General features: G+C 36.8%; 1 pseudogene; it reads left to right on the top strand.

Moving 5' to 3' along the window:
- Window positions 1-4605: 4605 nt before the first annotated feature.
- On the top strand, window positions 4606-5214 carry LOC149170521 (antifungal protein ginkbilobin-like protein pseudogene; annotated as a pseudogene).
- Window positions 5215-12165: the final 6951 nt, after the last annotated feature.

The following is a 12165-nucleotide window of genomic DNA, read 5'->3' as shown; positions in this document are numbered from 1 at the left end:
TTTCTAACGAGCTATTGTACGCGTCACACGGAGATCATATGCCAAAGTTACTACCCCGGGAAATTGATGTACCAATTTACCCAAACGGGGCCCACAATTTGGCGTTTCATCTTCTAGGGTTAGGTTTTGGAATGTTAAGGGTTTTCCATTATTTCTCAACAATAAATAGGCCTTTGAGCCTCATTGTAACACAGTTCAGAATAGCTCAGAGGCATGTAGCCACCACATCTCTTCTCAGAGATAAGCTACCATCGCCCTAGCTGGTTTATTTCGATTTCTGGTTGTAAGCATATTTCAGCATTTTCCATTAATGAAATGAAGTATTATTTCCACTGCATCTTTGTGTATATGGTTATCGTTGTAATTTGTTGCGTTCTTGTTTAAATCTGGATCAGTGGTATCAGAGTGGTCTACCTTTTCTCTGTTTTTCTTTGCATGTCCCCAACGAGGTCGGGATATAAGAAGTTAGGGTTTGAACTTGTCGAATCTTTGCAAGACCAGCCTCGAAAATCCCAACGGCCTCTGATGGCAGATGAGAAGAAATACGAGGGGGCAGGAGATCCTATCAAAATCTTGCCCGAAGAAGCCCTTGAGCAAGAAAGGAACGCGATGATGGATAGCTTTACGTAGATCCTTTAGCAGCTACCTAGAGGCGACACATCAGCTTCCAACGGCTGCTCTGAAAATGCCACACTGTTTAAGGTACAAGTTAATTTCGAAATCTGCATCTTCGAGGGTCAAATAGATGTAGATGTCGTAGATAAATGGTTAAATCTGCTAGATGGGTATTTTTCTGTTCATGAATTTTCAAGTCGGGAAAAGATTGTTTTCGCTCTTCTCAAAGCAGCCCCCCACGTCAAGGACTGGTGGGAAACCTACTGCAAGCAGAAGGATGAAAGTACTGGCTCACTATTTTCAGCTGCACCCACCTGGAATTCATTCCGGGATGCCATCAAGGAGTAGTACTACCCTGTCGGAAGCTATGAGGATGAACACATAAAGTGGACCACGCCGCGGCAGGGAAGGGACCAAGACGTTCTGGAGTTCACCAATCTTTTCCATACCCTTCGCACAAAGTTGGGTATCAAGGATTCTTAGCTGCATCTGGTACTCAAATACCGCGACTGCCTACACAGATACATCCAGGAAGAGATGGGGTTCTTGAACATCTCCTCACTCGGCATAGCATACCGATACGCTGTCAAAATCGAGCAAAAGTTCAAACAGAAGAAGCGAGACTTTGGATATGAAAATCCGAAGCCCGAAGGACAAAGCCAAGGCGGGATGACCCAAGACAACCCGTCGAAGCCGCAAGAAAAGAGCAACACCACGAAGGCGAAGATGGACACGGGAAGGTGGTGTGAGTTCCAAAACAGTCCCACTCATAACACAAGTGAGTGTCGGACCAAGCAGTCACTGGTGGCCGAGTTGAAGGCTTCTGAATCAGATGCATTTTCTGACCCTGAGCCAGAACCTGACAAGGGGAATGGCAAAGGGAAGCAGATCATTGATGCAAACCCCAACGCCACTATTGCCGCTGCCAAGATCCAGAAAGATGAGCCTGAAAATCCAGAGGAAGGGGAGCGTCTTTTCCACTCACAGATGTGGGTGAAGGGCTCGCCGATACAATTCATTGTCGATAGTGGCAGCCAAAAGAACCTCGTTTCAGCAGAGGTCGTGAAGCGATTGGGCCTACCGATTACACCACACCCACAACCGTATAGTATCGGGTGGCTTCATGAAGGACGAGATCTCAAAGTTTGCTAGCAGTGTCGCCTTCCCTACAGCATCAAGCCCTTCACAGACGAGGTATTGTGTGATGTTACACCTCTGGATGTTTGTGATGTATTATTAGGCCAACCATACTTGTGGAGGCAACATGTTGTGTATGAGTCAAGGCCTCGTGTTGTCGTTATTTCTTTAAATAATTCATTATACAGGATACCGGAGGTAGCCCCACCTACTGCCACATCTTTGATCCTTACTAAGAAAGGTAGCAAGCTCATCTCCCAGACCAGGAAATTTATCTGTCTGGTTCACTCCCAAAGTAAGGGGAAGATCGTTGCTATATCCATGACCCCTGTAAAGGGTTCCTCAATGCAGCAGCAGCAAAAAAGGGATACAGTCACGACAGAACACAAGAACAACTTCTCCTCACCCACAAAGATACCACAGAAGTTTCAGGTGGGCAACAAAGTCTGGTTGCATCTGCAGAGAGAACGCCTTACCAGAACCCATCAGAAGCTCAGACCACTTCGACATGGTCCTTACAGCAGTACCAAGGCTGTGGGGAACAATGATTTGGAGCATAGCATTCCTCCATTCCTTCGCTTGCACCAAGTGATCAATGTGGACCGTCGTCGACCATGCTTCCCACCATTTCTGAACACATCAGAGATTGCAGAACAGCTCACCAGGAACCAAGTTGAGCAGATGGAGGAACTCAACGCAATGGGGACCATTGCTTCCTAAGGGGGGAGGAATGATCCAGGTGGATGTTGGTGGCCACCCACCTATCCCATTTGGACCCCCACAACTGTCTCTTTCAGCTTTATCAGTTTCCTAAATTGTAGCACAATTTACTATTTTTAGCAGTTTTTCGGGTCGTGAACTTCCGGAGCCGTTTTGAGGCCCTAAACGACGATTTTTGGGAAGTCTGGGGCAATAGAGATCCATGGACCGATGTTGCCTTCTAAAGTGGTAGTGCTCGGATAGATCTTTCTAACGAGCTATTGTACACATCAAACGGAGATCATATGCCAAAGTTACGACCCCGGGAAATTGATGTACCAATTTACCCAAATGGGGCCCACAATTTGGCGTTTCATCTTCTAGGGTTAGGTTTTGGAATGTTAAGGGTTTTCCATTGTTTCTCAACAATAAATAGGCCTTCGAGCCTCATTGTAATACAGTTCAGAACAATTCAGAGGCATGTAGCCACCACATCTCTTCTCAGAGATAAGCTACCATCGCCCGAGCTGGTTTATTTTGATTTCTGGTTGTAAGCATATTTCAGTATTTTCCATTAATGAAATGAAGTATCATTTCCGCTGCATCTTTGTGTATATGGTTATCGCTGTAACTAAATCCGGATCAATCTACTAGATAACCTTACGACTAGGTACCTTACCTACTAGACCTAATCTATTGACCTTATGTTGGTAGTCCGACTCATTCAATAAATAAGCCTACCACATTATATAGCAGCTACGAGTATTATATGTTATAGCCATATGTATCTTCTAGAATAATAATACTCGGTGGTTTAGAAATTGCACAGGCTATAGTAAGTAGACACCATACTAAGCTATTTCTTTCATATTTATTAAGCTTTTTCATAGTGACCATCGAATCCACTCCAAGCAACTCTACAAAGTTTGTTCCGAAGGCTAAGAGATTTGTAGTTTTTGCTAACCACCCCAAGTTGGACCTTCCAGGGTTTGCTTTTGGCCCCTAACCAACCGATTTTGGTAGATAGCAGTCGGTCTTATATATAGATGAAATAGCTTACTAAGATATCATTGAAGCATGTCGGCCATCATCTATAGTTTAGCAACGAGATGGATCAAATCTATTAGCCGTTCACTGCTTCAATTGTTTTGGCCATATATATACCCTATTCTAGATTTGAACCTATATATTTTCACTGATGTACATCCTTTTTTCTTTTCTTTTCATTAAATCTTTGTGGCCAAAGCACTACTTTATTAATACTTTTATTTATTTACTTTTGTCAATTTATATTTTATATTTTATTAACTATACAATTCTTAATATTAAAATCTAGTTGACTTACCCAAACAAAATGAAATATTTCCAATTCATATCACTAAAATCCAATTCATACTACTAAAATCCACTCTAAGTGCCCAAATAAAATGAAATACATCCATTTCATAACTTGGATAAAAATGATATTGAAAAAATGATTGTCATATAAAATAAAATACATCCATTTCATAATGGAATTAAAATATATTTCAACAATTAATTTTATTTATTAGATCAAATTTTATAATATCACTGAATTTAAGATTCTGAAATACTAAAATCCAATAAAATTGATTAAAAATAATCTTAAAATACATCCACTCCATAAAAAAATTAAAATATATTTCAAGAATTAATTTTATTTTTTAAATCAAATTTTATAATATCATTGAAATTATAATATATTTCAAGAATCAATTTTATTTTTTAAATCAAATATTATAATATCACTGAAATTTAAAATTCTGAAATACTAAAATCCAATAAAATTGATTAAGAATGATATTAAAATACATGAAATTGAAATATATTTTCAGAATTAATTTTATTTTTTAAATTAAATTTTATAATATCCCTGAAATTTAAAATTCTGAAATACTAAAATCCAATAGAATTAATTAAGGAAGATGTTAAAATACATCCATTTCATAATGAAATTCAATATATATTTTAGAATTAATTTTATTTTATTTTTAATCAAATTTTATAATATCACTGAAATTTAAGATTCTGAAATACTAAAATCAAATAGAATTGATTAAGAATGATATTAAAAAAAATGAGTCAACCAGGTGTGAAGGCAATGTTTAGAATGCCATGCCACTGGAGAAATGAATGCGGCCTGTATCCAGTATGAAGCTTTTGTTTGTTTCTGTGAGTGACAAAGCACCACCATCATTGAACCAGGTGGCGCGAGGGCTATAAAAGGGGGTGTCCTCACCAGACTGATAAGGATCGCAATAACGTTTGAAGGGATTCAAGGGATCGCAATAACGTTTGCGAGTGTGATATTATTTGATTATTATTGCGAGTGTGATATTATTTGATTACCAGGTGGCGCGAGGGTTTGCTTTGCCTCTCATGTTACTACTGCTCGTTTCTCTGGTGGGCGCGGCGCACACTGTACCCGTAGTGTCGTATGCTTGTAACGTGCAGAAATTCGATCCCACGGCTCCTTTTAACGCTACTCTCAATAACCTGCTCTCCAATATGGAACAGCACACGCCCTCGAGCGGTGTCGGCTACAAGAAGTCGGTTGCAGGCAGCGAGGCCTCACCCACTGCCTACGGGGAATCAGTCTGCGATGCGCCACTCTGTGCGACTGATTGCACCAACTGCCTTACTTCCATCTTCAACCAACTTTTGGCCATTTGCGGCTTTGCCATCGGTGCTCCGGGTAAATCCACTCAATGTTCCCTGGGCTACGAGCAGTACCAGTTTTAGTGAATTCCAATTATAATGGAATAAGAGTTGAGTTATTAGGACTTTATAATGTAGTTTGTTTTAATAATTCGTTGCAGACGAATAAGAGTCATAGTTATTATCTAGGTTAGTGTGATTAATATTTGCATATTTTATATCATAGTTATTAAACTCAATTTGATATAAAAGGAAACTGGTTTATTTAAAATTTAATATAGAAAAGAAATTGAGAATATACTTCTTAATATGATTAACATATTATTTAATTTTTCTTTTCAAAATTTCAAAAAATTGAATTGAATAATTGCTATATGAAAATTTTCAAAAAAAAATCTTTAGATTTTTTTCTTATACTTATTTCCAACTTTTACTTTGCATGCCTATATAAGATGATCCAAAAATAATGAAGGACAAAAAGCATCAAATTTATTGGTATTACAAAGTGAGAAAAAATGTAAATAAAATCTAATAACATAAATAACAAAACTTGAAATATGAAGTTCGACATACAGAATAAGACACCACATACTAAAAGTAAGTTTAAAGTGATCTCCACATTCCAAGAAATTTATACCTCAATCACTATTTCTATGGGATCCAATATATTTAACAATGTGTGTGTGCATATTATCCTTTGTAATAAGCCCCTGATTGAATTCCACACAATTGATCATCTATTTTGGAGTGGATTTAATAGCTATAGTAATTGCTATCATCCAAAAGAATTAGGAAAATGAAATTATAAGTTTTCAAATTTTTATTTTTTAAAATATTAAACTTATACTTCTCTACAATATTTTGATAAAAAAATTGTATTTTATAATAAGTAACTTATTATTAGTTAGCTACAAATTTTTAATATAGAATTTCTATAATCTGGAAGGATGAATGTTGGCTCAAAAATCTGATGATGTGAATAATTTGGAATGCATTAATAGAAACTTCTGTTTTTTATTCCTATATTTTAATAATAAACTTCTGCAAAATTTTAATATAATATTTTCTTAAAAAACTACTACTTTTCATTCTTTTTAATATAAAACTCATAATCAACCAATCATTCCATTGTTTTAATAAGGAACTTCTCTAAATTTTTAATATAAAATTTTTAAAAGAGCTACTGCTTTTCATTGTTTTTAATATAAAATTCATAGTTAATCAAAGAAACCATATAATATGAGGATCAAAGTATTTTTCCACGCATGAAATATTACCAAATTTTCTAAAAATTTTCCTCAATACTAACGAATTTAGTAACTATGTTTTAAAAGCAAATCTAATCTATCTAATAAAATATTGCTATCTTTTTGTCAACTTGTGCTATGCCCCATATCTATTTCTTCTTCATAAATAAACAAACTAATGAAATTATTACTTTTGTTGTCATCATATCAAAATAACTCTCTTTACATATCTTTTACTATTAATTTATAGATAAACTAATAACTAATTTATAATCATCATTATCTAACTTGATCTATCATCTAATAGATATTTGTGCATTTCAAATATAAATATAACCTATCTAATAAAATATTGTTGTCTTATTTGTCAACTTGTGCTATGGCCCGTGTCTATCTCTTCATAAATAGACAAACTAATGACGTTACTGCTTTTGTTGTCATCATATCAAACTAGCTCTGGCCAAAACACTTACATATCTTTTAGTATTAATTTTAGTAAATTTATTTCGAGCAAAGTAATCTTGAGTATGGTTATTTTTAGTTTTTTCTTTTTGAGCTTTTTATTTGTTATTCAGGTAGATCCTTGACATTGTAAAATTCTTCAAAATAGCTCGAGTCAAAGAGCTTACATATATTTAGTTTTTGTTTTCTGGTTTTTTTTACACGTTTTTTTTTTCCAATAGAAAAAAACTCTTTCGATTCATTAATAAAAAAAAAATACGTTCATTTTAGATTCCATACATTCTATTAATCTTTCCTATATGTATTTTATCCTACCATTTTCTGTGACAAAAGTATGCATATTGTTTCAAACACGTTCTCTGTATTCATAGATAACCTATGTTTCTGAAAATTCCTTCCATATTCTATCCGTTTGAGTTACAAAAAGAAATGTTCTATCTGTTCTCAATATCAAAATGGAATTCTATTCCCGATCTTTATGTTCTTGCTTTTCAACATGAATTGAACCCTGCATTTACGACATATAACCATCAAATACTTGGTATCAAAGTGGAATTCTATTCCCCATCTTTACAGCCTATAACCATCAAAAAAAAATTAATTGCCTTCTCTATATGGAATTGATGCACCCAACATTCATAAGTCTTCCCTATATAGAATTGATGCACCCAACATTCATAAGTCTGTCGTGCACATAAGCCGCAAAATTATACTTACATGTCTCCGAATCAATTCCCCTTTTAGAGAGTCCGATCTGTCTCTCCTGCTCTTTGTCGGTTATTCCCACGAATCCTTGACATTGTAAAATTATTTAAAATTAAAACTATTTACAATGTTAAATATTTAAAATTAAAACTATTTACAATCGTACTCAAGGTATCATGTGATGTACCATCGGTGGGTTGGCCGGGGGTAGTTGTGGTATTGGACAATATAATCCGAGTTCAACGTAGAATTTTGTCTATAAATGGATTTTCTGTTGGGTACCTTATGAAATCGCTATTCATGGTAGAATACTATGGTAACTGTTTGAATCTAAAGAATAAGTACCACGATGAAGAAATGAGTATTACACCAATCATATCTTTTTCGTCAAATGATAGTTTAATCCCTCGAATAGTTGGACCCATGATTTCAATTCTCTTGTGTGGGCTGCTATCGTCAAATTACACATTCAAGTGAGATATTTCATTTGACATAACGACACTCTTTAACATCTCGGAATCAATCATCTTCAAACCACTTTCCCCCCTTGATTTAGAAGCGAAATCTCAAGGATGCATATAATTCTATCGCACGGTAGAAATCATCTTCAAACCACCTTCATCGGTCGATTTTGAAATGAAATTTCAAGGATGCATATAATTTTATCGAATGGTATCAATTTATGCTAACCTTAGTTCTTAGTTCGGTGGAGTTCCACATTTTCTTTTTTGCCTCGGTCGATTTTCCAATATTTAAAAAAAAATATTTTCCTAATATTTGGATTAAGTTTTTTTATATATATTAATGTGGATAACTCCATTACATATTTTATATCATAATTTATAGTTATGATTGTAATATTCATCAATGAGTTTTAGATATTTGCTTATTGATTTTTTTATTCTTAAACTAAACCATCTAAAAATAAAATCCTTGAAAATAGCTCATAATCAAGTAAATAACATATTCCCCATTAGTTGTTTCCCACTATACTTTAAACAGGTAAAATGGATCAGCAAGTAAAAAATGGATAGGAATAAGGTGTAAATAAATATGTATAGACTTACTATTGGTTACTACCTACCAAAATTTATGTAATTCCTTATGTGAGAGCAAACAATTAATTATCCACTTAACATCTCTATTTATTAGTTCCTGCAACACTATATGAAAGCACATAATTTTGGAATGTTGTATTAATATGCCATGTTATTGGCCTATGATATTCTAACAAATACGATTTACAAGTTAAGATTTTTCTTTGTAAAGTCGTGGTAAATCTCTATAATTAGTAATGTTACACATTTTTAGAATGTATATGTGTTTTGATTAATAATAAGAACAAATTAAAATTAAGTTATAATTTAGTTAAATTTCATTCATATATATATATATATATATATATATATATATATATATATATATGTTGGAAATATGAAATGTAATATAGGACAAGTGTTTTGATATTTATGATGGTTTGGCTCCTACCAACATGTACCAATAATTTAATTGATTTAGTTGTGCTAGGTATTTTGAAATCACTAGGTGTAACAAACACATATTTTGTAATTAATTTGAAATGGTCACTTGCACATGGGTATTTTCAGGGCCCCAAGTTGGCGCACCAAGGCCAACGAGCACCCATGACGAGCTCGAAAAACTGACTTGGAGGTGGGACGAGCACACCCACGTGGAGGAGGGGTGCCTAGGGCCACATAGGGGTAGTGTGCATGAATTGAGGGGCGCATGCCCTGGGCCGCCCACACGAAGCAGAGCGTTGGGCACTGCGCTAAATGAGAAATAACGGGCACGTGACGATGGGCGTGCCCGCCTGACTACATGACATAACAAAGGGCACATGAGGGAGAGAGCGTACTTAGCATTACGATAGTCCAACTCAGTGGATCCATACCCACTAGGATGCGAAAACCAAGGAGGGACACCCAACAAGATGAGCAAGGCAAGGAAGTGCGATCGCCACGGCTGAGACATAGTGAGTGGGGGTGCGATGAGCGAGCAAGCGGGCAAAGTGATATATAGTGTGGGACATGGCAATGACCAATGGTGATAGTGTGGGATGGATGACAAACGAAATGCCTAGGCAAGGGCACACCCACCTAGTGGGGTGCCCACATGCCCACATGTTGGTCGGCCATGGGGCGCACTCGCACAAGGAGTGAAGTTAGCTCAAAATGTGAAAGGGAGTTGGCCCACTTAAACTAAAAGGATAGAGCGACTATAAGTAGAGGAGAATGACACTTGGAGGAGGAAGAAAACAAGTTCGCATAAGACAAATAGATCATAGATAAGATTCCAAAAAGGGTGAAGTCTGCGATATTACAAAAATGTAAGTTGTGCGGTATCACAGAGTTGTAAGGTGCACATTGCAGAATATGGAAACACAACGAAGGCACGTTCCAGAAAGAGGAGAGCTCGCCAAGCGAGATGGTTTCTGGGAAGGATCGAGGGTTGGTTTTCTATACTTTTTTGAGGTGTAAATCTTTGGGTTTCTATTAGAGAAGGTACCAACCTTGGGTTGGGCACGCCCTAGTTGCAAAACTTGGCACTTTTGGCTAGTGCGTTGGGTTGGCCAACAACTGCCACTTCTTCGTAAAGCTTGGGCAGTGCATGGGTTTGGCCATGGTTGATCCTTTGTAATTATTTTGTAAATTATTTGAAGTTAATAAAAAGAAGCAAAGGGGAAATGTGTTTTGGGAGCTACCCCCTCCCATTGCATACTATTGTACATTGTTGGTTTTATGATGGCGCAGATTGTTAATGAAGTCTTATTTTGCTTCTTGTATTGAAGTTACAATATCACATAATTGTATAACCATCTAATGAAGTAATTAAATAAAGAAGATTGGAATTGGAAAATTGACAAAGTGTTGAATTATGCGTACTCCAAGTTAGAGTAGTTGTATAATTGCGACGAAATATCATTGGTGCCACGCATCGCCCACGATGATCTTAAGGCATCACAACAAGGGGCCGTGACATATGGTATCAAATCCTACTTTGCGAAAGTGGGCGCTTGAAAAACGTTGAAGTAAATAATGGTGTGGTAACCACTATTGGAATGGCTAATGAACTAATCTTGTTGGAAGAATTGCGAGATGCTCAACAAGGGTTTCAACGAAGATTGATGGAGTTGCAAGAAGAGTTTTGTGTGAAAGAGAAGGGCCTTCATGCATTGGATAGAGAAGGGATATCTGACCTGAATAGAAGTGAATTCTTGTGACTTGTGGAAAAAGTGGATTATTTATATGAAGGAATGAAGGAGTTGAAAAAAGAACATGGCATGCTTTGTAAGAAGATAGCCGAGGGTGAAGTGTTGGAAAGTGTGAAAGGAACTCTTGGTTAAAATTTTGAAGAAGAGTTTCTGATCGAACAAGTCGTAGCTATTAACCATGTTCAGGAAGAATCTGTGCCGCATGAAGAAGCAAGTGTTGTAGATGTGCCGACGAAAGAGGGGGAACTTGGTGCAATGGATCTTGCCTAGGTTGAACCAGATTTATGCAGAATGTAGCCATTGATGGAAGGAGGCACTCACTTGGAGAGATCTGATAAATATGTAAGTATGTTTCATTGAAAATTTTGGAAGATGGATCATATGCAGAGATGTGTGAAGGAAACATGTATTTACTAGCGCAATGTTAAACCTTTCCTTTGAAGGATGGGATGAGTCCTTGTGCAGTTGGGTAACAAGGGACTTTGTTTGTTGCAAGACTTGTCTAGATAGTATTCGACATTAGGGTAGAAGGTGTGAATGGTTGATACAAGTGGAACATGATGAACTTATGCAATGAGTGAGTCATGCTTAGCTGAACAAAGATTTGGCTAAGTGCCTGACATGGCTCATGGAAAGATGGAAGAAAGGGCACATCGAATTGGAAGGCGATATAAAACATGTTTGAGTGGAATTCATCATCGGAGTCTTGTTTGGCCAAGGCGAACTCTTTGGTGAACCTTTAGTGGGGAAGAAAATAATGATGGAAGGAACTTTTGATAGTGATATGAGGGTAGGGGGACTAAGTGTGCCAACCTGACTGAAGGCAAGGATGTGATGGCTAAGGTCACATTGGTTTTGTTGAAGTGGATGATTTGGAAACTAAAGTCACGTGAATTGAGTAGAAGAGAAGGCCATGGAAGACTTCATGTAGGGGCATCAAACAAGGTTCTAATAGGGGATGTCACATATGGACATCAAAGAAAAGTTTCAAGCAAGGATTTCGTGCGTAATGGACTTGTCGATGCCACATGAAGATGTTTTGTAGATGGACTGATGGGGACATTAGGAAAATTCTAAAAACAAGACGATGGTCATTTGAAGACGCAATTGACCTATGAGTTAATTCATGCGACGAAGGAGGTAGAAAAAACTTGCGATGGGACTTGCGACCAAGATAAGTGTGCCTGCCCGAAGTGTTGGATGGAAATGGTTCAAAGAAGCCTATGATGACTTGAGAGAAGTTGCAGCCAATGAAGAATTCATATGATGGTGGTATTGGAGTATCTGGTTTGTTGAGGTGCTAAGGTTAGTATGGAACTTGACATTATGCAGTATGGGATGCACACCCTGGGCATAGTATGGGATGTGATCATGGGAGTGACTCGAGAA

Source organism: Pinus tabuliformis, chromosome 4_2 (genome assembly GCF_031772625.1).
Source record: "Pinus tabuliformis cultivar Carrire ecotype Pingquan chromosome 4_2, CPIR1, whole genome shotgun sequence".
NCBI lineage: Eukaryota > Viridiplantae > Streptophyta > Pinopsida > Pinales > Pinaceae > Pinus > Pinus tabuliformis.
The sequence above is the reverse complement of the archived record's forward strand: the minus strand, read 5'-3'. Positions and strand labels throughout refer to the sequence as shown.